General features: G+C 34.6%; 1 long non-coding RNA gene across 1 annotated transcript; it reads right to left on the bottom strand.

Annotated features, from left to right (window-relative positions):
- Window positions 1–497: 497 nt before the first annotated feature.
- On the bottom strand, window positions 498–27,521 carry LOC126969657 (uncharacterized). Its single transcript, XR_007730431.1, has 5 exons — window positions 27,227–27,521; window positions 16,780–16,903; window positions 11,420–11,530; window positions 3,040–3,127; window positions 498–804 (listed from the first exon to the last, which is right to left on the bottom strand). It is a non-coding gene; the product is annotated as an uncharacterized LOC126969657 (long non-coding RNA).

The raw sequence follows: 27,521 nt of genomic DNA, 5'->3' as shown, positions 1-27,521 counted from the left end.
TACTTCTATTCAACTTTCTTATCTTGTATCTATTGCTATTAAATCAGTTCTCGTAGTAAAAATAAATGATTCATTTCCATCCTGACTTCCGCGTTAATTATTTGTCTTCTATATTAATTATTAAAATCAGTGCTTTCTCCAACCGAGAATATAATACTGGGTGTGTGGTTAACCTATCTTACCACCAAACCCCGCAAATGCAAAAGGTATATTTTTTATGAAATTTAATATTTCAATAAATATATTGCATATGAGTTGCCTATCAAATTTTATTCAGGTTACGATTAATTATTAATTAAGAAAAAACATATTTCACCGGTTTGTTTAATGGACAAATTCTATATCAATCGAAAGTATGCAGTCCATAATATATGCAAATGTTAGGTTGTCTATTTTTTTCCCGTCACAAGTCATGGGTTGCTAGGTATGAACAGGTTAATCGATACCAGTAACGTGCACCGGTCTGGTTATTGAATGAAACTTAAATAAAAATAAAGTTAGTTTGCAATATATTTATTGACACATTAAATTTCATAAAAATATGTTTCATAACCAGCTCGGTGAAACTCGTTCTATATCGGAATCTTAGACTATGAATGTTTACTAGCTGAGAGACACGCGTCCGCTTAGCACAATGTTGATGGTATACAAAGATACTATTTGAAATTAGTGAAACAATTAATGTTGGCATATTTAACTATGGAGATTATATTCAGATTCCAGTGACACCAGACGGATTAGCTTCACCGACCGCGGCCGCAGCCCCGCTACACCTGGGGAGGATGTCCCGGCGGCTCCATGGACCTGAATATACAATGAGAGATATTTATTTTAATTTATTTATTTTATTTATTTAATATTTTAAGAAAGCGAACAGCTGGTTTTACATACATTAAAATAATTAACAAACATAATTCGTTCGAGCTAATAATAGGCTTCCACGTGTACATAGGAACAAGTATAATATTATTAAATCTAACATATTAATTACAAACAAACAACACAAGTATAATTAAAAATTATTAAGTAAAACTTCATAAAATTATTAAATAAAAATATTCTCGCAATCCTATCGCCAGTTGAGAGCATGATCAAAAAAGAGTAATTTTATTCCTAATGTTAATTTGTTAATCACTGCTAAATTGTTTTAAAAGAATGCTGGGAGAGTTTCTTGCGCCGCTTCTTCTCTCTTAGAGCGCCATTTGTTTCCGAAGCGGTAGTAGTATCTAGTAGTATAGGAAATGACATCAAAAAGAATTCTAAAGGAATCAATTTTGAGAAAATAAATGCCTTTTATGCCTTTTTACCAAATGGGCTCTAATTAAATTAATACTGGATTTAAAGAGATCAATATTATCCGTGTCACAAAAATGATTGAATGACTGCATAGCTCTTAAAATAAATGTGTTCCTTCTATAAAATGTGCGACAGAATGGTACAGCAAAGATAGGCTGTTGTCTTAACATTCTACTAGGGGCTGCCAGACAGACTTTGGTCAGTAATATAGAACAGTCAATCATACTTCTTAGTATTTTGATTAAGGTGATTAAATCAGAAATATCTCTACGAGCTTTAAGTGGTAGAAGGTGGAAGCGCTTGCAGCGTTCTTCATAGCTTACATTAGGTATTTTAAACTCAAAGCCTAGATATCGTGTAAACTTCCGCTGAACCCTTTCAATTCGATTAATGTGTTCAGCATACATTGGGTTCCAAATTTGTGAACCATATTCAAGATGGCTGCGAACGAAAGAACAGTAGAGAATTTTTAATGTTTTCATACTTTTGAAAGGTTTGGCTGTACCTAGTACCTATGAAACCTAGTGCTTTAGACGCTTTAATGATAGCCTGATCAATATGTGGTACGAAAGTTATTTTTGCTATCATGGACAACACCTAGGTCTCTTGTTTCGTTTACCACAGAAAGACGTTCCTGTTTTAAAATATACGTATGAGGGAAAGGGGTAGGCTTAGTAGTGTAATGCATGTAGAAACATTTGGATACATTAAGGTCTAATCTGTACACGGTACAATAGTCATCCAGTCTATACAAATCTTCTTGAATGCGTAATGCATCTGTCATATTATTTGCTGTACCAAAAATTTTCATATCATCTGCAAACAAAAGGTAATTCGAATTTTTAATGAATCGTCCGATGTCATTTATGAAAATTATAAAAAGCAGAGGTCCTAGTAATGATCCTTGAGGGACCCCAGAGGGTATATTTTTCCAAGATGAGCAGTAGCCATTGAGAACAACAGCCTGTTTTCTATCAGAGAGATAAGATTTTGAGAAGAATACAATGGTCAATTCGGTCGAATGCTTTCGTATAGTCCATGTATAAAACATCAAATTGATTACCCTGTACCATTTGTTCAGATATGTAGTCATTTAGCACTGCTAAGTTTGTGACGGTAGAGCGTGCTTTTAAAAATCCATGTTGACATTGATCAAAAGCCGAACTAAATGTTTTGTAAACTTGCGTGAACACAAGTCTCTCAAGAACTTTTGCAAATAAGCTAAGTTTGGATGTATTGGAGAGACATAAGCAGTTTTCCATTTGAGGGGAACCAGACCTTTGTTGAAGGATCTCGTAAACAATAATGATATTGGTAATGACAGCTCGAAGGCACATGCCACGATAAATTCAGCTGGTAAATGGTCAGGACCTGAAGATGATGAATGATAAAGGTGTAAAATAATTGAACATAATATGATAGAGTAAATATAGACTTACAATATACAAGCGTCTTCACGAGCTGACAGCCACGTAATGCGTGAGCAATTATATTTCTTAATGTGCTTGTTAGCTAGTGGTTTAATATTAAAAATAATAAGGAGGTAATGTCGAGCGTGGCTGACTGTTTACGAATATTCAAGCAGAATCGGTTCCGTTACCTCCGTTAGAGATATTCTTATGTCTCGCACGATTTGTTTGTTTATACTTAGTAAATGATACAATAATAATAATTAGATGTTCTTGTCGGCCAACAGCCTGCCAGCTCACGTGCTCTGCAACAAGCAGCAGTAACATGCAGTACTTGGGGTGGAGCTGGTCCCACAGCTGCAGGCGGCCGCACACCAGCTCCAAGCTGGCAGCTCCTGGCGTGAGTGACCCACCCTCTCTCTCTGCAGACAGGTTTATAATTAATGTTTTACTAAATTGTTCCAAATAAGTCAAGTGTAGACAATAATCTTCTGGGCTGTCTATGGCCTTCATTGATTATTGAACTAATTGATGATTTGATATCCTTGTGATTGATGAATTGATTTAAAGAAGAGAGGGAGACCTTTTGATATTGTATTGTTACAATATTTCGCTTGAATAAAAGCCTTTTTGGTGCCATCCATAACCAATAGTGTTATGAGTTTAAATTTTTTGCAGTTATACTTCTTTAGGCGCGGTATGAAAAAATTATGAGAGTGAAATTTTAAGATGTGCATCACTGTAACACAAAAGCAACAGGGTGAAGTTGGTTTCTGACTGCGACATTCTTTACTTTTTTTTGGTTTCTTCGTCCATTATTAGGACTGGCAAAGGGTTCAAGCCCGTACAGCGTTATTCATTATTTAATAATTAATTGTCAAAGCCATCTTTGCTGATTTTTACAATATTGTTCATTCTACAAACGTAGAATAGCACGAGGAATAAATAATTTTAAGCTTTTTTGCTTTGTTAGGCCAAAGAAGTATAACTTCTTGCGTGCATACATAAGTACACACACACTTTTTTTTCTCAACTAGGGAACATAATAGTATAATAATTATTAACAACATGTAGATAGATTAAACAAAGAATTTGTCCTCAAAAAATTAACACTTTTCTGTCTCTAATAAGGGGAAGTCACTTTATTCATGTGTCTTTTAAAATATCACTATTTTATATTCATATTTATTTATTTGCTATCTTTTACACTTATTCACAAGCACTATACTAATGTGAAACACATACTCATATGATTTTGTTCAATAAGTCTTCTTACTGTATCAGTGTTGTCAAAGAGCTGGATTGCCCCGACAATCACGTGATGATGAAGTCTATATTGATAAGCTTCAGCGTACTTTTGTACAACTTTGTCAATGAACTCGATATTTAGGTCCCGATGCCGATCGCTGTTTCGAATATAACAAGGTGCATTACACAGTACACAGGGGCGGGCATTCCATATATGCCAATAGGCATAGCCTACCTACCATATTTAGAGTCTAAATAATATACCTATACCAGATTCCAAGTTAATTCAGATAAATTAAGTTTCTTTTTTTCTATAATCGAACTTCTATTGAACACCCAACCAGTAAGTTTTTCGTTACACGATATACTAAATACCTATAAGTAGGCAGTTCCGATAATGCCTACTCAAGGCTAGTAGAATACGTTCAATTTCTTTATCAAAATTTACGCCTTGTAGTACACCAGTTGTCATTGAATATGTGGATGAATTGAATCCACTTACTGCCACTATACCAGATCTATTTGCGAGGTATGAACTAAGCCATCTAAGAAGGCTATTTCCAATTCCCGATGCAGCAAGTTTTTCGGTTAAGATTGAATGGTTAACTCGATCGAATGCCTTGCTGAAATCGGTGTGTATGACGTCCACAGAAGATCTAGAGTCTACGGTTTTAGAAACGCTTCCGACAAAAGATACCAAATTAGTAGCGGTAGACTTATTGGCTAAGAAACCCTGATGTAAACATGATAATGTAACTACAGTTATAATATGTTTTAAATGCCATGTGAGTATTTTGCAAACTAATTTTTCAAATACCTTACCTAATACCGGTAATATATGGCAGAGAAATGGTAAGTAACTATAGTTACTTACCGTTTCTCTGCCACCTGATTTGTAGATTGGTACTACTCGTGCTTCCTTCCATCGTAACGGGTATTATGACGTATCTCGTTCGCTTAGTGTCCGAGTTTCAACCTTATTGCGCTCCCATAAGAGTTTTGACATCGTACATGACGTGATTCATGATTGTGAGATATAAAATATGACATTTCCGAAAATAAAAATATATTGTTCAGTAATCAACAATAACAGCGCCATGTTTTTTGGTTGTTCTGTTTTCGTGTACTTTATATCACGGGCTTGATAAAATAAGCTAATTACATTAGTTATTTGTTTTGTGTTGATTTGTTTATTGTTAATTATATTTAGTGTTTGTATTGAAAAAAAAAGTTGCTGTGTATTTTGTTTTTAAAATAGGTAACTAGTAAGGAATTAAAATATAATGGAGAAATTCCAGATTGTGGCGAAAATACGATTTGTTTACAGAAATTAGGTTAATTAAAATAAAAAATGTTTCTCTTAATAAACCAATGCCAATATTAGTTTAACTCAACAAAAAGGTAAAACTTATTACGAAAAATACAGTTGCCTATCTGGATGCCGCCATTCCAATTTGTTGTTCTGCTTTCCTTGCTGTTTATTTTCTACAACGAAGACTATGTGGAATGATACTGGTTACGGTGACTTGAATAATTTGACAAATCTTGCTAAAAACACGATCAATCTGACAGAACGGCAGAAAAATGTTCGTAAGTGAACTTATATTTATCCTTATAACAGGAACTAAATTTATAAATATTAATCGCAACTACGACTAGTTAGGCTTCCAGTGCCTACCGCGCTGGGAAACCAATGCACGCCCCTGTGCGTTCACAATCTCCCTTAATATCGGGGCACGGCAGTGCCCCCGCCAAATCGAGCAAAAACAAGCGGTACGGCCGTACTATCCTTTTCTGCAGTTCAGGCCATTTTCAACCCCTATAACTTCGTTGTGGGTAAAACTACAGGCCTGAAACTAAATTAGGAGTAAAGTTTCATGGTGGACATAGTCAAATACTTTGTACAAATCACAAAAAATACCTAATGCATCCTGTGACTCTTCCCAGGCGTCAAAGATATGATAGTTTTTCTTTAAAATAAAATCATAAATCATCATTTGATTACATTGTGATGTAGAATTATTGTTAAAAAGCTTTTTCTCAAACATGCATGGAAATATTGTCATTATTTTGAAAAAAAGAACACGCGAAGTATCGAAATTTCGCACAAAGAAAATCAAATCCATTGCAGGAGCGTTTTTTTAATTTGGAACATTGGTTCTCCCTGTCCAAAACGCTCCTGCAATGTTGTATGAAACGGCTGGGGCTATTAAATACTCTTCGATCGGATCTCTTTTGTCATTCTTGGCATACCATAATCTCTTTGCGTTTGCCTGTCAGCACAGATGATAAAAAAAATTTACGACAAAGCTGAAAATCCATCTTGATTTGTTATTTACTAATTCATTGAGTGTTTGAATTTATTAGAAATTTATTTTTGTGAAACTAAGTTCACACTAACGAAAATATTTGATACTTAACTTTTGTGTTAGTAAAAAAAGACACCGTATCATGAGTGTTGAGCACTTTTTTGTAGCAACACCTATGAGAATTAAGTTGTTCAGTGAATTTATATGAACATGCAGAATTGGAGTTCACCATACTGGTCATACCCACAGGTGATATGATCAGCGCTGGTCTAGGGGCTGTCATACTACGTACAGGTTATACATAAGTATAAGGTCACCATACTAAAATAATAATATCATAACAAAAAGTAATAAAAACAATACAAAAATTACATATAATTTCGTGACCTGACTTAATTCGAATTTAATTAAGAACACTAAAATAATAATAATAATAATAACAAGTGAGTACTAATTGTGTGATTGAATGAGTGCTAATTCTGCTGATATTAATAAAAACCTCTCTAAATAGAGCTCATGAATCGTTTGATTTTAAATACCACTAGTGTTGAGTAAAAGAGTTTCCTGTACGTGTTGATGAGTTTTAAGGAACACTAAGTTTACTACGAAAACCTTGTTTATATTGGAGGTTCCTCATTGGAGGGACTTTAACTTACTTTACCATATTTTGGCTGCGGAGAATCGGAAACTTCCTCTGTAAGTAGCTGTTGCATGACTCTGCACTGCCGTGCGTCTAGAGAGACTTGATGCCCATGACAACTTATCATACAAATATGAAGGAGCTTTAGGTATACATAATGACATCAAAGAGAAGACAAGCACTTGTGAGTTTCCCGAATGTGATGAGTTACAAGTCTCATTATGCATGTGGAAACTTGAATTTTGATGTTTACAACTGTACTTTGTAATAAATTTTGTTTACAAACTGGAGTGTTTGCATAGTAGTGCGCTGAAATGTCACGTGATGCCTTGCGTAGTATTCGCATGATACAGCGAGGCTCAAGCGATGGAATACCACTGGCGCATGTCCCTTAACTACTTTTATTTATGGCTATTGTCTGTGTGTCGGTGGCATGTGCGGTGGAGCGATCTTTACATTAACTAGACAGGAATGGAACTTTTGGTCCGGTTTGACCGAACGAGAACATTAGGCCGATTCACGTATATTCTAACGATCCGAAAATCGTTGTAGTTCAGAAGTCGTCCTATTGAAACTTAGTCCAAAATTGGTATTCACGTACTGATTCGATAGGACGACAACTCAATAGGACTGAAACTCAGCGACTTATCGACGACTTGCGATAGGACATTGCCAGTCTAATTCTACTATTCCTTTATTTTCTACCGTATTCTTTTAAATATGTTTATTATGATATCAGAGTCTTTTACTCAGTTACTAGTACTCAACCTAACAATATTTGAAGCCGTAGAGTAGTAAAAAGGTAAAATATAATTATTTTTATACAGAAATTAATAGGCTGAAAATGAAAAGTCGTACCCAAATGGTTGTAATAAAAAAAACCGCCGTAGGTACATAAAAGTCAAACTGGATTTTCGTCCAAGTGTAGGTAACTCTTTCTCCTCTCGTTTTATTCAATTAAACAAAATGAGCTCGAAGAAGATTGTAACCGTGCGTCAGCTTGAATTACTTACTGAGCTATTTTAGTTTTTTCATAAAAGCTGTAATAAGTACTTACCTACAGTATTTAATAAATAATTAAGTAGGTATTTAATTAGTCCAATAACATAGGTAAAGGTAAATAAATACCTTCTCTTTATTCTATCTCTTCCAGTAAGAGGAAAATAAATATGTTTTTTGAATAACTCAACATCATTGAGTGCTTTAGTCACACGTCGCACTGCTCTAAACACTGTAGGTTGAGATAAGTACCTACCGAGTTGAAATTACTCTGACCAACATTATATATTTAGTATTTATTTTTATTAACATTATTATTTAATTAAACTCTTAAATATAGTAAATATCTAGTCAGATAAGTAAGTAGGTACCTACTAAGATCTTTCTTGGTAACTACCAACCTACATAGGAAACTAAGTATAGGTAGTATTACGCTCTCATGGAATAAGAGGAACGAGGTCTTCAATAAGACCAAGGACTAAATCCTTTTTAAAGCGAAATGTTTTCACTAACTCCGTATCTGTCATTTCGAAAGCAAAATATTTGTTGATCCTTATATTATTACGGCGTCGACGTTCTCTTCGCCGGTCTTCCCTTTTAGAAAGATCCAAAAGTAGCCAAGACAAGCTGATATTCATGTTTATAAAAATACTTTCAACAGGCAACAACTGAAAATTACTAACTTCAGTTCAGCGACTTCTCAGACGTTCGATTTGACATTAAATCGTTGGTAACCGATTGTAAAAAGATAGCAGAATACCACTGACACAACGATTGAAGTCCGTCTAGCTGACGTGAATACGCTTTAGCGATTTTTGGATAGGATCGTTTCTCGAACGTGCGATTTAAATCACGTGAATACGAATCGTGAACGACAGATGTCGCTGCGATATCGCTCATGTAAAATTACGTGAATCGGGACGCATAACGTAATATGACACTATGTTGAACTACATAGTGTTTACGTTTTAATTGCATTTTATGAAATAAGTGAAAATGAGTAATGTTAATTTTGTTACGATATAGGAGCGTAGTACTTATATAAAAAGGGCGTGTCCGTGTAGCATGTTACTAATAATTAATTAGGTAATTGAAAAATTATTTTATTTTATTTTTATTTTATTTTACAATTTTAGGGAAACTTACAGCTAAAAAACTCTCAATATTATATAATTAACATGATGAAGGCCAATTATCAGCTTCCACATTCAGGTATCACTACATCTCCACACTCCAATGCTCAAAAAACTCAAGGCAAGAAATTAAGAAACTACATTAAAATCCAAATCACTCAAAGTACCGACCACATAGGGCTCTCTTCATTCTAGCAACACTAGTGCAGAATAAATCCAAATCAACCTCCCGGCATGCCACATTGAAAGAACGACATGCTCGCAATAGGTATGAATTTTGTCTATATATAGTTCTTGCTATAGGGACGCACAATAAATTTGGCCTGCGCAGAAACAATGATGGTGCGTATAGGCCCACCTTAGATCAGACCAGTTCTGGCAACTCAGTTGCACCATTAAATAAAGACATTAGAAACGCTATGTCTGATATTTTTCTACGCTCAGCTAGAGGCAAAATATGAAATTTTTTGCAGTGTGTATGATAGTCAGGCAGATAACAGTTAGATTTAAATTGAATATACCTTAAAAATTTTCTTTGTATACTTTCAAGGCGGTCTATATAAATGTTGTATATTGGGTTCCATACCTGTGAGGCATATTCGAGGTGACTACGAACGAAAGAGCAATATAATATTTTAATAGTTTTAATTTCCTGAAAGTCGGAAGAGAATCTTATAATGAAACCTAACGCTTTCGTGGCTTTATTAATGATGCTCTCAATATGCAGATCAAAGAGAAGTTTGCTGTCAAATATAACTCCAAGATCTTTGACAGATCCAACTCTAACTAAAATAGAATCTTGAAGTTTATAGGGAAAGGCAATAGGGTGGGGTTTGCGAGTAAATGTACAAATGTAACACGTAGATACATTTAAGTCGAGCTCGTTCAGAACACAATAATTTTGAAAGCGGTCCATATCTTCTTGTAAAGAGAGTGCATCAGCGACAGAGTTAATCTGTTTCATGATTTTCATGTCGTCTGCATACAGTAAAATTTTGGACGACTGAAAACACTGCGTGATGTCGTTGACAAAGATATTAAAGAGAAGTGGGCCCAAAAGCGATCCTTGCGGCACTCCTGAAGGTATATATCTCGTTCTAGATGAGTATCCATTCAACACCACAGTCTGACATCAATTCTCTACGTACGATGAGAACCATCTGAAGAGATTACCCCGTATACCAATGGAAGATAACTTACTTAAAAGTATGTTGTGGTTAATTTTGTCGAAACATTTGCTGTAGTCTGTGTATATAACATCCACCTGGGATCTCTGAGCCATAGAGTCTGATAGGAAGTCGCTACATAGGATCAAATTTGATGTAGTCGACCGACCCTTTATAAAACCGTGTTGGTATTCACTAAAGTCCAGTTTCAGTGCTGAATATACTTGTCTGTAAACGATTTTTTCCATAATTTTAGCAAATACACACAACATAGATAGGTCTGTAATTTTCAACGACGGCTTTTGATCCTTTTTTCAGGACAGGTGTTATATACGCAGACTTCCACAAAGTGGGCACTACTCCGGCAGTAAGTGAGAATTGAATTAAGATTGAAAGTGGTAAAGTCAGGCTATCGGCGCAATTTACTATAAATACTGGTGGAATATTGTCAGGCCCCGGTGACTTGTTTAGATCCACATTTTTCAAAAATCTATATACCTCATCCCTATTTATTTCTATTGAGCCGATATCCGTGCCGAAACAAGCAGCCCCCTCGTGTACGGTCTGTGTGTTAATTGGTGGCGAGTTGTTATTGATAGCGCTCGGTTCCAAAAAATTTGAATAAAAGTAGTCGCTAAACATGTTGGATATAACATCCCCATCCCCAGATGAATGCTTTCCATACTGTAGTACAGAGGGATAGCAATTGGACTGCTTTTTTGATTTTACATAAGCCCAAAAAGCTTTAGGATTGCGCTTTACTTTCGATTCTATAGAGTAGTATACTAGATATATAAAAGTTAAACAACTCTTTTTCTAAATCTTTCACTCTCTGTCGTAAAACGACAAATGAATGATGATCCGAGAGGTTGTTATATTTTTTAAATTTTAAATGATATTTAGCTTTCTCCTTTATTATTTTGATTAACGAGCTATTATACCAGACTGGGATATATAATTCAATTTTTGATGGAATGTAGATGTTACGCAGATCGTTGATAGTGTCATAGAAATACGATACAGCATCTTCAACGGATCTACGCCTCAGTTCAAAGTCCCAGTTCACGGAGTCCAAATTTTGTTTTATGGCATCGTAATCGCCCTTGTTGTACAAATATTGTAAGCGACGATGTATACCCTAAATTAAACTGTAAAGAAGTCATGTAAGTTTTAAACAATGTATTACTCTAGATGACGTGACAGTAATTGGCTGGCTTACCTGCGGTGAAGGTCGCTGGCAGTGGCGATGATTTACTTCCTGGATCAAAGCGGGCTCCCGACGAGCAATACGAACACGGTAGTCTCCCTTCAAATGCTCTGTCTATTAAACCTGGGGATAAACAAAGATTCAGGTGAACCCACTAGGCTTCAATTATATATAATTGGCTGAATAATGAACATCATAACATTCATAATAATTCGCCAACGTGGAGATACGAGAGACATTTTAAGATTCAAACTACATATTCAAATTCAAATATTTTTATTCAATAGAGGATATGATCTCGCTTATTAAATGTTAAAACTACCACCCATTCGAAAAAGTATGCCTTAGACCTGAGAATAACAAGCGCAACAAACGCACTGGGCTTCTCCTTTTTAACCAATTTAAAAAAAAGGAGGTTCTCATTTCGTCGGTATGTTTTTTTATGTTTGTTACCTCTAAACTTTGGACAGGGAGAACCAATTTTAATAATTTTTTTGAAAGCTGGTGCTTCCTGTGTCGCTGGTCCCGTTGCAATTTGGTCTAGATCTGACAATGGCAACCATGAGAAAACCATAATTCTTTAATTTGTTATAACTATGTGCGCGACCAATTTACAAATAACTCAATAACGCGCCAACCGATTTCGATAATCATTTTTTTATTGGAAAGGATATACTTCAAAGGAAGTTTGGTGAAAGTTTGGTTAGGTTCTGATTATAGGATCCATGACGAAGTAACGGAACTCTTCAATTCTTAGGAGCAAATGCCAAATCTTTTTTATGCTATCTGGATATTTGGGTCACCTACCGTAACGTCGTTATGGTCAACTAATTTTCGTAGTTAAATATGATCAACGGAACTCCTTACCGACTTACAATAAGGGCGTGATCTGTGGCAGAATTGTAACTGTCTGTAATAAATTGCAAAGCGCTTATTGCTGCATTGCAAAATTTAGTACAAGCAATTAAAAATTTAGACAAATTTTTTGTTAGTTGTAGTTCAAATTCACTAAAAATCTAAAAATAACAAAAGACCTTCTTCAAAATCACTATTCCAAAACATTAGTTATATGCACTTAAAAGTATAAAAATAATTTCTTATTTCCGTTGTTTTATACAATGTAATTAATTAATCTAGTAACTCTAATTCTAGTTACGATTATTGTTATTTTTGGTGTCAGCCAAGGTAGGTTTGTAACTAAAAAGTCATTCGAATTTTCGAAGTAACCCATCTTTCTTGTCTAAGCTATTACAATAAAACGGCAATTTCACACTTTAACCCCTATTACTAATTCTTCCTGGTTTATTTATAAAAATATGGAACGAGACGAGCATGGCGTCATGGCGCGAAAAGAATAGGGGAGTCCCAGGCCCTCGTAAGAGGCGACTAAGAGCTTTTTAGAATTGGGAGAGTCACGCTGAGTCTTACGACGACAGCACAATCGGGCCAGACTCGTCCGGGTTAATTACCACACTCGCACAAAATATCGGCGTGAAGAAGCGGTGCCGCTATGTTTCGCATAGGTTAGTGTCGAGGACCAAAGGCCATCCCTCCCTCCCCCCCTCCACTAGAATATGACAGCGGTGCTTAAAGAAATTTTACCTCAGCAGAGTTCCGGCTCTACCAGGGTCAGAGAATCCCTGCTCGTCGTATTCTGAGGAGAGCACAGAACCACACATGTCCACATGAGGACAAACGAAGCAGTAATACCATGACATCCCGCTGCACGCTTAATGTGGACTTTTGCAATATAAGGGGAAATCACTCCAATTTAAACGCCGTCCACCACCACCTTGTGATGACGCAACCTTCCTTGTATTTCCTTTCGGAGATGCAGATATCTCGACCTAGCGATACGAGTACGTCTTATTTAACGTACCCCGGGTACAAAATTGAGCATTTATTTTTGCCTCATACCGGGTATGTGTGTACGTTAGCGAGGATATCTGCTGTCGCCATGTCTCCAATTTTGAGGATAGCCTGTCTACTCTCTGGCTGCGTGTAGATTTTGAGGACCACGTCCGCATCTATGCGTGTGTCTACAAGTCCCTTATTGGTAACGCAGAAACGGATCATCTCATGGGCTGCGTTCAAGCGGCAATTGACGACATGCTTGTACAGTCCCCTCCACTGAAATCGTAGTCTTGGGTGATTTCAAGTGGCACAATGCCACGTACCACAGACTACGCAGGGCGATCTGTCCCAATTGGTTGAGTCGTCAACGCGGCTCCCGGATGTGGACAGCCACATGCCGTCCTTATTAGATCTTCTGTTGATTACATATCCCGATAGTTACCAGGTCTCTGTCGAGGCCCCTCTCGGAACGTCCGACCATTGCCTGGCCAGTGACTCGCCGCGTTTGGCACTACAAGTCAGCAGATAGGAGGTGTTACTTTTTGCATCCTACCCCTGGGGACAGGGTTTATTTCCCTTAGGATGTTCCTAGTGACTGCGCCGTTGCAGTAGCCGATGTGATACTGCAGGGTATGGATATTTTTATACTAAGCTCTGTAGTACCGGTCGATGGCAGATAACAGCCCTGGTTCGATGCGTTAGGTAAGGCAGCATCTGACTGCAAAAAACAGGCGTATCGAACCTGGGTTAAAGGTTGGGCTTAAAGGATCCAAACTCCAGAGTTCTAAAGAGGAAATATAATCGTGCCTCCAGATTTTGTAAGCCACAAATCGCCGAGCAGCTTTCCAGTTACCCGATCGGAACACGCATGTTCTGGTCGTTGTCGAAAGCTGCTCTTGGTTACTTCAACCAGCCGCTCCTCCCGCCATTGCACATGAGGAATGACACCCTGGCGCATACGGCAAAAGAGAAAGCCAATTGCTTGTGCGCTCTTTTTGTCTCCAACTCGACTCTTGAGGACAACGGAAAAATACCGCCGACCATCCCGCGGTGTCAGAGCTCTATGCCTGGAGGACAGTTCAGATAGTTAAATACTGTTAGGCGAGCTCTGTTTTCGATGGAGGGCAGGAAGTCGAGCGAGCCAACTGACCCACGCGTACACTTTCCTAAAGGGCTGACACTACAATTGTTTTAATTCCCTAAACTCTAAACTTGACTTGAGAAACACATCTCTGTTACCACACTGGACAAATTGACATAACCTCTTAGATGTAAGTGTTATACTCAGGTCAGTTATGTGCTCAGCTGTAGCTTCTTGGAAGAAATTATCACGATTGTGGGAAGTATGTTACATTCATTATTTTGATTATCTAGCGGCTGTGTGTATACATTCTCTAACGGAACCTCTGATTTGACCTAATAATAATAATTTCAACTTGGCCGATTCAATTAATATTATACTAGCGGCACGCTATGATGGCCGTTTTGACTTATTATAATAGTGATGTGAAATGTCAATTTACTATCAAAAAAAATATAATAAAATCTATTAGTTCTTGCAAGTAGTATCTGATTAAAAAGGTTTAATAAAACAAAAATATAAATATTTACTTAATATATCTGAACAAACTGAATATTGGAATAAAAAAGAGACCAAAAAAAGGTGTAACAAAAGGCCAGATTTAATCAGATTCGTCCATACTGCTATTTTCACTGTCGTCACTGCTATCATCACCTACATTAACTATAAGTTCGTTTTCTAAAATATTATCTATTTTCACATCTCTTTCATAATCTTCCCTTATTTATTTAACAGTATTTCTATTCACAATCCCAGTCTCTTTTAGTCACATGTTCACAAGCTTCTTCTCATATTTTTAGCATTTTTGTTGTGGTAAATGGGGGTTCTGTATTGCGTCTTGCAGTATATCCCTTAATTTGAGCCCACATCAACTCAATTGCATTATATTCACAATTGTAAGGCGGTAACCGTATAACTCTGTGCCCATGTTCTAACGCTATTTCGTCAATGACGTATCGGATCTTGGTTGGTTTGTTTTCTTTTTAAAGACGTACTAATTCCGCTTCTAACATATTAATGTTTGCATCTACGCCATTTTTTTGAAGCCATGCGACGATGTCAGCTATCTTTTGGGATTGGGCAGGTGGCTTGTCAATTTGCATCGAGTGGTATGGGGCGTGGTCCATAATTATAATAGATGGTTCAGGGAGGCAAAACAACGTTGAGGTAAACCATTCAGTAAACTTTTCCCCATTCATTTCTTCATGATAGTTTCCAGTGGTTTTTGACGCAAAAGCCATGAGAGAACCTTCGACAAACCCGTTGATGGTTCCGGCGTGACAAATTATAAGTCGCGATCCCATTTCCAACAGGAACCTTGGACGTAGATGCTGCAGTGTCTTCGGTCCAAGAAAGGTTTACAGTATGGTTAGCATTAAGCCATGTTTCATATACAAAAACAACATTTTGCCAATTTTCAATTTCTTTCACTTGCTTTAAAAAAAATACGTCCATCGATATTTTGCGTTTATTATTCGATACAAACAATGAGTTGTATCGAAATTCAACGATCTTCAAAATCTTCGTTAAAGAAAATTCCCCACCGAAGAATAATCCACCTTCCTTCAATGATTACACTTACTTTTTTCTTGTTGGTTTTTCTTCTCCTTCCGTAAATAGTAGCCGTACACACGTCTTCGGATGGCATCGGCATCAAAGCTATCGATGCCTACGACTGGTTTTGCTCGTTTTCTCTTTTTTGGTATCACACACACAAAGAGAAAACTATAGATATAGAGTATATTTTCTTCTGTGCCAGTCACGCCATATTTTTCTTTAGTTATTTGTCTAACAGTTCGTTGTCCAAAATAAAACGCATCAGCTACGCGTTCAACCGCTGACGTTATAGGTAGAATCTTATAAAAATAAAAAATAATTGTTCGCGCGCCCTAATATAGTTAAGAAATCAATGTAATAAATAAATTTTATGTCCTAAAATTATACATTCGATAATTTTTTATGACTAACTGCACGTCACTATTGACAATAAACAACAGTAATTTGCTCCTTCAACTTAATTATTAATTAATACGAAACTTCATGAGAGGACAAACGTCAAAACGGCCATCATAGCGTGCCGTATGTATAGGCATAATCGACGTACATAAACAAAACTAATACAAATACGAACCAAAATAATAATTATTATAAATTAAATCGGAAGACCACTGTCCAAAGTGTTATCACACTTTGTACAATAACAAATATTGAACAGTTTACAATTTTTAAACATTTTTAGGTATTTTTGTTTTGTGCATGAATTACAATTTAAAGGAGGAAAATAAACAATCAAACTAAGTTACTAATCTTTTACTAACTAATTTGTTTGGGGCAACATAATAACTATATTATTATGTTCCCTTAACGAAAAAACGATTCTTTAATGTGATCTATCATGATGACAGTTACACTATCATTAAGAACATGTTATAGTTACCCTTCTCCTCCACCAGCTCCAAGAGTGACACTGCTGTCCTCTCCCTGACGAAGCTCTGGCCGCTGGTAACTGCCGCCAGGCCGCCGCCACTTGTCGGCAAGTCCTTATGACTTATTTCATAGTCCTGATCAACCAGGAGTGCAATATACAGGGTTATTGATAATTCGACGTATTTACGTTAGGAGGTGACAGGGTTATTTATGTGATCATTTTTACCGCATATTATCAGGCAAGTGGACCATTATTAAATTATCATGGTTTTTAACTATTTCAAAATAAGTCAAAAATGCGACAAAAAAATAATTTAAAAAGTATTAATTTAATTCAATTTCTTTTCTGCTTTGTCAATCGATTAAGCACTGGTTATTTGTCAATATCAAAACACCTCTTAGAGCCGATTTCAATAACCTATCTATCCTTAGTTTAACTTACTCGAGGTAAACAAATCTATCCTTAAACGCATACTTACATTACAATAACCTATTGACAGATATCATTGGACTATAAATATTGGACATAACTATGGATAGATAAGATCTTGTCATTAAACCGTGACAGCAATGTATCCATAAGTTGAACTTAGATAGGTTATTGAAAACGGCCGTTGGTCACCCTTATTACCTTTTGACGAGCAAAACATTTAATTACCAATAACCCCGTATAATATGAAGCGAGTGTAAAAATTGACTAAGTGTTTAAAAATTGAAATAAAAAGAAATAGTATACATGCACGATTAAATTATTTTTTAGAATATAGTTTCCACTCCAATAAAACATATATATTGTTGGCAAAACTTAATAATCTCTAAATAAAGTAAAAGTGCAGTTAAATTTTGTAATGATTTGGTCGGGACTATTACATCATCTTCAACGATAAGCTAAGTGATTTGTTGGAATATACCTAACGTTACATTACCGCCAGCTGAAGGAAAATAAAATAGAAGTATTTTTTGTATTTTTTGTAGTGAAAATAATAAAGATTATTTAATTAGGTGCCTATATAGGTTCCGACGCGAGTTCCGAAACCTACGCGAGAGCTGATCGCCGACAATAATTAAATGAATAAAATAATTATTTTCGTATTATCTTAAATTTATGTGCAATGTTAATCTGACTATAAATCGTCAGGTAAAGAGTTTTGATTTAAATCTGTGCTGTATACATAAAATATGGGAACATTAAAGTTTTAAAACAAAGTGGAAATATGAATTCATTAATTACTTTGATAAATATAATTACCCACTAATAATAAAACAAAAATATATATTTTAATAAACAAAACATAATTATTATTGTGAAATGATTGTGACTTAAAAAGTGCAGGGTAGTTATAAATCATTTGTGTGAATCAACTGAGTGCCGGCCACTTGATGACCTTGTCTCCAGACTCCATTGAATTAGACTCCATTACGCTCGACATTGAAGACAATTTAACTAGTGCTAACAGACTAATAAATTTGCAAGTTAGATCATAGCAGCGTTGGAGTATTGTGTTGTGTGGTGGACTCTTTCGGCGGGATGTGGAGGGTTCTATCCGCGGTGCCACATTGACATTTTTTTATGCTTATCTCTTATGATTATTCTTATTTCAAGTATTTTAATTTTTATTATTTTTATTATTCTTTCATTAACCTCGTGATACAGTAGAACTTAAAATTTTACAAAACATAGAAACTAATAACAATACTCTGAGAAAATAACCCAAATTTCACACTTAATTTTGTCTAGAACAAGACGAGTCAATGGACTCGTTATGTTCGGAAACAGCAAGAAGCCTGCCAGACTTGTCTACAATAGTTAAACAAGAAGAAATTATTGATTTAAGAGAAGAAATCACAAGTCTTAACATGCAGCTAAATAGTGCTCACACGGAGATTTTCACACTATCAGGAGAAATTAATGAATTGAAGAAACTAATAACGGAACAGAGAAATCAAATAGAAGTCCTTAAAAAAGTGTATTTTAGTCCAAGAAACAATAGGCCTATAAACACTTCTTTAAAAAAAGGAATAATCCTAGATTGTTGGAATTAGCTCAAACCTTACAACTAGATTCGAGTTATACTGAAACAAATCAAGAATCGGAAATTCCCACTAATTCAAGTACTAAGGAGTTCGTACAAGAATCGGAGTTGTCCTGCATTTGTTTAGAATAAACTTATGAGAAGAAAGCAGTATGTTCAAGTGAGGGATGCGTCCCTGCGCCAACTACAAGTACACAGGGAGAAACCTTCAAAATAAGGGAAGAAGAAATAAATCCTTTATCGGTTAGTGAAAGGGACACCAAACCTGAAAGGTCAACAGAGAATTCAGGCAAAATGCAAGATCCCTTATCCAATCACGTCAGAATACTAAATACGAAAACTATCAAATATTTTCATTCGTTAAACCTCATGCAACGTGCGATTAACTAGTGGCGACCTTTAATAATACTGAATATAATCATAATTATAAAATAATTTTGTGTTTAGGTGAATAGGATAGTAATCCTTACAAAATTATAATGGTTTTTTTCTTTAAGCGTCATATAACTATAACGCTTTAAGAAAAAAACCGTGATTAAAGCAACAGTGATTGTAACCAGTGTACTGCAAAATTACCACATTAATGAATGAAAACTGAATAATTTATTGGAACTGACTTGTAAAAATTATAAAAATTTTACATTCTTGACTTTAGCAAAATCGTACCCTGGCAAGAAACACTTCATTCATGATTTTTGTTATAGAATAAATAAGCTTATCGACTCAATGTATTATAGGCAAAAATATTTAGTACCCGATAGTGAAATTTTCATGGGACGTGGGAAAGACCGTCAACATCAAGCTCAAATATCGCAGTCTGCCAAAACTTTCACCAATAGTAAAATAATAAAAGGTACTATACGATATTATTTCAAACCAAAAAGTAAAGTACAATATAATGACCTCAAAAGCGATTCACTTTTTCGAGTGCAAATTTTATCTTAATATAATGCATCTGAATATAGCAAGCGTTTTAAGTAATAAGGATCTACTAAACATAGCTCATAACATTCGTAAATGCAGAAAACAGATCAAATATTAAGTTGAATGGATATACAATGGTATCTGTTTTTTGTAGACCTAAGCAAAAGCGTGGTGGGGTCTGCATTCTAGTCAGAGACTAAATTGAGGCCGTAAAATTTGATGTCATGGATGAGCAGAATATTCTTTGGAATGTTGTGGTTTAAGAATACCAAAGCACAAATTAATTGTGATATGTCTATACAGGACGCCGAATTCGAACGTTGCTGAATTTTTGAATAAGCTTGATTTACTTATACACAAATTAAGATATTCGGAGACCAGTAATATTGTGATTGTTGGTGATTTTAATATCGACACTCAAAAAATACTAAAACGAAACTAGAGTTTACTAATTTATTGCGAAATTATATTTTTTTTAATCATATTAATGAACCTACTCGGCAAAAATCCTGTATTGACCTCTTTGTTAGTAATATAGAAAATGCCACAGGGTATAATCTCGCATCAAAGAGTGTACAAGTTAGACGTGTTGCAAATTATTTTTAAAATTTTTATTAGTGTGACAATTTAACTTCATCCTTATTACAACTGCCGTAATCATAAACTTAATTGTATAATACTGTGTCAGTTACGCTTATCATGTTTTACGTATGATCAGTCTGCACTCTAGCTAACGAAGCGAGGAAAAGAGACAGGCTCTGATTGTTCGTCCCGCACCCACGCATGGTAAGAATATAAACGTAAGCAAAACATTAACTCACAAATTTTAACAGTGTAAAACATGGCTCAAGAGCGCTCACCTACTGGAAGTGGCAAAAACATTGAATGTCGTGGTTCTCAACCGAATCTATCAAACATAGGCATTCAAAGTATGCACTTATCAGATTTAGCTTCCATTACCATCCGCAATAAGCGCAAACACTGCTTTGATTACGATGTAAATGATCAGTTAAGAGATATACAAAAACAAATGGCTGAGATGATGGCATTGTTGACATCATCTATAACTACACAAAAGGAAAGCTCCTCTAAATTAGCGAATGATATTGCAAATATAAAAGATCAAATGTTAGAAATCAAGTGTGGTATTGGCAAGACAGAGCAAAAACTAATAACTATAGCTACAGAACACGAAAAATAAAAGCTGATGTAGAAAATATTAATGGTCTTACGCTTACAATGGAAACAAAAATAGCATCATTGGAGTGTGATCTGCAGAAATTGAAAATATCACCAAATGAAGTGCATAGGACTGCTGAAGAATCATATGGAGATATACCAGCAGAAATAACAGATCAGACTCTGAGAAAGAAAAATATTATAATAACTGGCATATCCGAACCACAAACCACCGACATTAGAGACCGACAGAAAAAAGATAAAGTTGAGGTGATGAAAATTATAAAATTTATTTCAAAAGACAGCCCTGAACCTATCAAAATCATAAGGATCGGGAAATACAAAGCTAATGAAAAACGTCCTATTAAAGCCTGCTTTGAGTCAGAACACACGACAAAGATTATACTTCGAAATAGAAATAAGATGAAAAACGACGCAATAAGAATCTTTTCAGATCAAACACCATTTCAACAAGCCCGGTTTCAAAAACTCAGAGATGAGGTGAAACACCGGACTGCAAACGGGGAAGACAGCCTGCGAATCAAGTATATCAAAGGCATGCCTAAAATTGTCAGCTCTGTTCCAAAAAACGACATTTTGTAACTAATCGCAATAAAAAAGATAAAACCACTACATACCAAGTCCTACACAATTATGATGGCTTTATAACAAATAAAAAATCACTGAAATGTCTATATGCTAACGCACGGAGCATAGTTAAACCTGGTAAGCTTGACGAGCTACGATGTATAGTGGATTCATTTAAAACTGCACTGCATCTTATAATTTTATCAGAAACCTGGATTAAAAGCGACGAAGAGGCCAAAAGACTTCATATACCGGGTTATACTCACTACTATCACTACAGAAAAACTAGAATTGGAGGAGGGGTCTCTATTTTTGCTAGCAACAAATTGAAACATTATCTAATTGAAGAACTTTCGCAGAATATAACCACTTCTTATGGATACATTTGGAAAAGCTATCCGTGGATATTGGTGCCATATATAAACCTTGTCGAACAAATGTCAAAACCTTTCTAGACACTCTCTCAATACAAATAAATAACAAGAAAAGAGCATTAGTTTTTGGTGACTTTAATTTTGATTTACTGTCCCCCGACAACTTAGTCGAAGATTAAAAGGATACACTCAAAGAAAATGGTTTCAAAATTATCAACAAGGTCAACTATGAACACTGTACTCGTGAAACACCACAAAAGAATACCCTGCTAGACCATGTATCAACTAATCTCAAGGGTCACCAGTTTCATATGGCTGTCATTGAATCCTCAATGTCAGACCATAAACATATATTCTTCGAAATAGATAAATTTGAACCAGAACCAAAACAAAAAATAGAATATGAAACCATTGATTATACTAAACTCAATAAAATTGTAGGAATTTATAACAACGAGAATGGCAATGATAATTATGCACAATTTGAAAACAGATTGGAACAAACTATTCAGTACTGCAAAGTAAAAAAAACTAAGATACTGAATCCTCCAAAACAGGACTGGGTAAATAAAAGCATATTACATAAAATAAATCAAAAGAACATGGAAACAACACAAAAGCAATCCAAAAGATGAGGAAATTGAGAAAAAGTTCGTAAAAGAAAGAAAAGCCTTTTCAGAAGAAATACAAACTATGAAGAGTAATTACTATTATAAAAGATTCTCTGAATGTAACAAGAAACCAAAGAAGATGTGGGACCTAATAGATAGCTTAACTAACAATAATATAAGGGAGGTCTCAATACCAGCTAAACTGAAAAAAGAGGATAAGGAATTGAAAGATGGACAGGAAATTTGCGAATATTTTAATGATTTTTTTTCGACTGTTGGTTTATTGCTAGCGGAGGCCATTCATGCAAAGTACCATAATAACAAAATCTATACTGATGCAACACCTACCGATATCAATCCTAATTTTGGCCTCAGTAAACTAAATTTCACGACAAAAAAAGAAATCATTAAAATAATAAATAACTTAGATGTGAATACTAGCTCCGGAATCGATTACATAAATACAAAAACTTTAAAATCGATTAAAAACTATAGCTGACGAACTTAGTCGGTGCGTAAATATTTGTTTAGAAAGTGGTAGTTTCCCTGCGTCTCTCAAAATAGCCAAAGTGACTCCTATTTATAAATCAGGAACCAAAACAGATCCTAGCAATTATCGACCCATTTCTGTACTCCCAGTATTATCCAAAATCTTTGAGAAAATTATATACAATCGGCTAGAATCCTACTTGAGCTCCATTGATTATCTATACCCTAAACAATACGGATTTAGATCAAAATCCAATACATTATTTGCCACTGTTGACTTAGTAACTAAAATAAAAAATAATATAGACGGCAGAAAAATCGCTCTGGGCATATTCATAGATCTAAAAAAAAGCCTTCGACACGGTTAGCCACAAAATTCTCCTGGACAAATTAAAAGCTCGTAGGTATCACCGATTACGCTCACAAAATCTTTGAATCATATCTAACTGTCCGTTTTCAAGTGGTAAAGATCGGTGAATACCAAAGCAAACAAAAATTAGTAACTTATGGAGTTCCTCAAGGCTCGATTCTTGGATCCATATTATTTCTGATTTATATAAACAATATAAGTAAACTAGCCCTTAAAGGAGAACTGTCACTATATGCCGATGATACCACCTTGTTTTATTATGGAAATAAAATTGAAGACATAATTCGAGACGCCCAAAATGATCTTAACATACTTAATATCTGGTTTCAATGTAATTTGCTTACCCTTAATATAAACAAAACCCACTATGTAATATTTGCACCTAAAAATAAAAAAATTAATGACTTTGAACAGCTAAAAATAAATAATATTACTATAAGTAGGTCCGATTCCGAAAAATATTTAGGTTTAACTTTAGATAATAGGCTTACATGGAAACCACATATTAAAAATATTAAAACAAAATTAGTATCTCTAACTGGAGCCCTTCGCAGTATTGTACGTTGCCTGCCCCATAAAGTTCGTTATTTAATCTATAACTCCCTTAAAAAGCCACACTTAGATTACCTAATCCAAGTCTGGGGATCAGCAGCTAATACTAATCTTAAAGTACTACAAACGGCACAAATCAAATTGATTAAAGTATTATTTAACTATGATTTCTTAACATCATCAGAAAAAATATATAAAGAAACAAAATTAATGAACATAACTAATAGCTACAAATACTACACTGTATCTTAATCCGAAAATTATTATCAAAAGAAATACATTCAAACATAACCTTAACAACAAAAAATAAATATCCCTAATTACAACGATTAAGAAGTGCCAATAATATAATCTTATGCCAACCCAGAACTAATTATGGTAAACGAAACATAACTTTTGAAAGTGTTGAACTGTATAATAACCTTCCTAAAAATATTAAAGAGTGCAACAGTATGCACATTTTTAAAAAACTCCTAAAGGCCCATTTAAGCAATAAAACTGAAACATAAATAAAAATATCTTGAAATTAATTGTCAACCCATTGAATAGAAATAATATTTCCTGTTGTCACATCTAGTAACTCGTTATCGATGAATCTACGTAATCTTGTGTAGTGAGTTGTGACTCAACCGTGGCTCGCGTCGACTGTTGACGTCGACCGGCCCGGGTCGGTATGATTTTGATGCGATGGTGTTTTAAAACTACCCACTAGTATTATAATTTTTATAAAATATTTGTATTATGATTTTTATTTAATATTTGTATTAGAAATTAGAAATGTATATAAGCTATACTTAACTAATTAGCCTATTTTAATTACTTTATAATCTCCTGTACGCTTTAAGATGCAATTTTGTTACCCACTTTTTATAAAATAGCCTGTAAGTTCCATTTAAGTGGAAATTCCTTTATGGAACAATAAATGTCTTAAACCATAAACCATAAAGTATAGAATTAATATTCCAAATTCAAAAATAAAATGTTTGTCCAGAGGTATAAAAAAATCATGTGTAGCAAAAAGAAAATTAGTTATCAATATTATAACAATAAAATACCTGCAAACAAAAACAAATTTAATAACTATTCAAAGATTCTCAACAAGTGTATAGACCTAGCTCAGAGAAGTAGTAACAACAAATATATACTTTACTCGAAAAATAAATGCAAAGCGTCGTGGAATGTGGTTAAAAACAAAATAACTGTAATTAAGGAAGTATCGATGAAATTAATTATGAAAATAAAATTGTAATAATCCAACTCAGATTGCTACTATTTTTAATAATTATTTTATAGATTAAGTCATAAAAAGTCAAAATGTAAAAAATAAAAAACCTGCATATAAATTAAAGCATAACAATTCAAATATTTTCTTAATGCCAACTGATGAAATGGAGATAATAACCGTTATTAAGTCACTCAATAATTCAAACTCTACGGGCTGTGATGAAATAGCAACAAAGGTAATAAAGGAATGTGCAAAGGAACTAGCTCCAGTCCTAGCCTACTTAATAAATCTATCTTTTGAAGAAGATAAGTTCCCATCAAATTTAAAAAAGTCAAAAGTAATACCTTTACTCAAAGCAGGACACAAAAAGGATGTAAGCAACTATCGACCAATCACACTCATTCCTATTATCTGAAAAATTTTTGAAAAGATTAGACAAGCGATTAATATCTTTTTTAACAAAACATAATATAATTTTGGAGGAAGAAAATGGTTTTCAAAAAGGAAAATCAACAACTAGCGTGTTTTTCGCTAATAAGAGAAATATCGGAATACATTGACACAAAAATTCCTGTAACATCAGTATTTTTTGATATGAGCAAACTTTTGACAATGTGTGTCATGAAAAACTATTAGATAAATGCGCTCAATATGGTATTCGAGGTCTAGCAAATGACTGGCTTAAAAGTTATCTTTCAAACCGCACTCAATACGTTGAAATTTCTAAATTAAATAATAAACAAGAAGTAATACCTTATCGATCGGAACTTAGACTTAAAACAAAAGGTGTACCACAAGGAAGTATACTGGGTCAACTTCTATTCATAATCTACATAAACGACTTACCTAGCATTACTACTTATAACTGTACACTTTTTGCTGATGACATCTCTATTGTAATTAAATGTAACAATGAATTAACATATGATACAGAAAGTAGTAAAACAATAAAGGACACAATTGAATGGCTTACTGAAAATAACTATTATTATTAGGTAGACAGCAACTTGTCCTTCAAGTCACATGTTGTCAAAATTAGCAAAAAAATTAACCAACATGTATTTGTTCTCAGACGCGTATCAAAAACAATAGGTGAAAAAACAGCGCTAATGGCATATCATGCATTTGTGGTTTTAGCTTTAAGTTATGGATTGGTCATATCTCATATCACACGCAACTCGGTGAGCATAGGGCATTTATTTATTGGACAAAAGAAGTGTATCAGGGCGGAGTGTGGAGCCGGCGCCCTAGATTCTAGTCGACCGCTATTTAAAAAAAAATCTATCGCTGCCATGCCTATACATTTATGAGATAAGCCTATTTGTTCAAAAACATATGTGTGATTTCTATACAAAAAAAAGCCAAAAGGTTTTAAACACAAGGTAACCAAATAAACTCAAAATGCCCTTTTGTAGAACTGCATCTTTTAGTAGAAATTGTTACAGCATGTCTGTGAATATATATAATAAATTTCCCAATCAATTGAAAGATTTACCTTTCAAAGTTTTTAAAAGAAGACTGCATCAGTGGTAATTATTATTTAAGTGCTTCTATAGTTTAAATGAATTTTGAATGAATGAAAAATGAATAAGTCTATATTTTGATAATATTATATGTAAATTAATGTACATTTATGACATTGAATTTGTTAGCATTATACATAGGTACTAAATGAATTATTAAATATATTATTTACGTCTCATATTATAATCTTTAAATTTAAATTTTATAAACATTAATGATAGCATTGTGAAATCCGACATGTTTCGGTATAACAGTAGTGTTTAGACAATTTTGTAACATATTTTGCATGTCAATTGACGAAACATATTGGATTATCAATAATATTATGTTAACATCTTAAGTACAATGTATCCTGCAAATAAAATTTCATTTCATTTCATTTCATATTAACCGGCCGGTAACGCACACTTTGACTCCTGGAGTTGCAGATGTCCATGGGCCGTTGTCTCAACACTTTTCATCACGTCATGAACCTCATGCTCGTTTGCAACCTCTTATCCATATATTATTATATATATATATATATATATAATAACAACAAAATACTTTTTACTTAATTTCCAAGTAATAATAAGTTTGCCCACTGACCGGATCCGTTTTCAAATCATCAAACTCCGGCCGCGTGTCAATAAACTTCCAGAAGGCGCTACACTTGTCCTGCAGCACACCGCTGTCCTCGGCGCTCGCCTGCGGACTGAAGTCCATCACGAGCCGCTGGGGCGACAGCGGCTCCCCGCGACCCCGTGTCGTGTTCCTCGTGTCACGCTGTATTGCAACTAGTGCATTCATCCTTGATTTATTGTGGTTTGTCTTTTATAAATTAAATTTTATAAGCTTAGAAGCATTTCACATTTAAATAAAGCATTTAATATATTTTCGCGTT

This window comes from Leptidea sinapis, chromosome 18 (genome assembly GCF_905404315.1).
Source record: "Leptidea sinapis chromosome 18, ilLepSina1.1, whole genome shotgun sequence".
Lineage (NCBI taxonomy): Eukaryota > Metazoa > Arthropoda > Insecta > Lepidoptera > Pieridae > Leptidea > Leptidea sinapis.
This window is presented reverse-complemented; position numbering and strand designations above follow the sequence as displayed.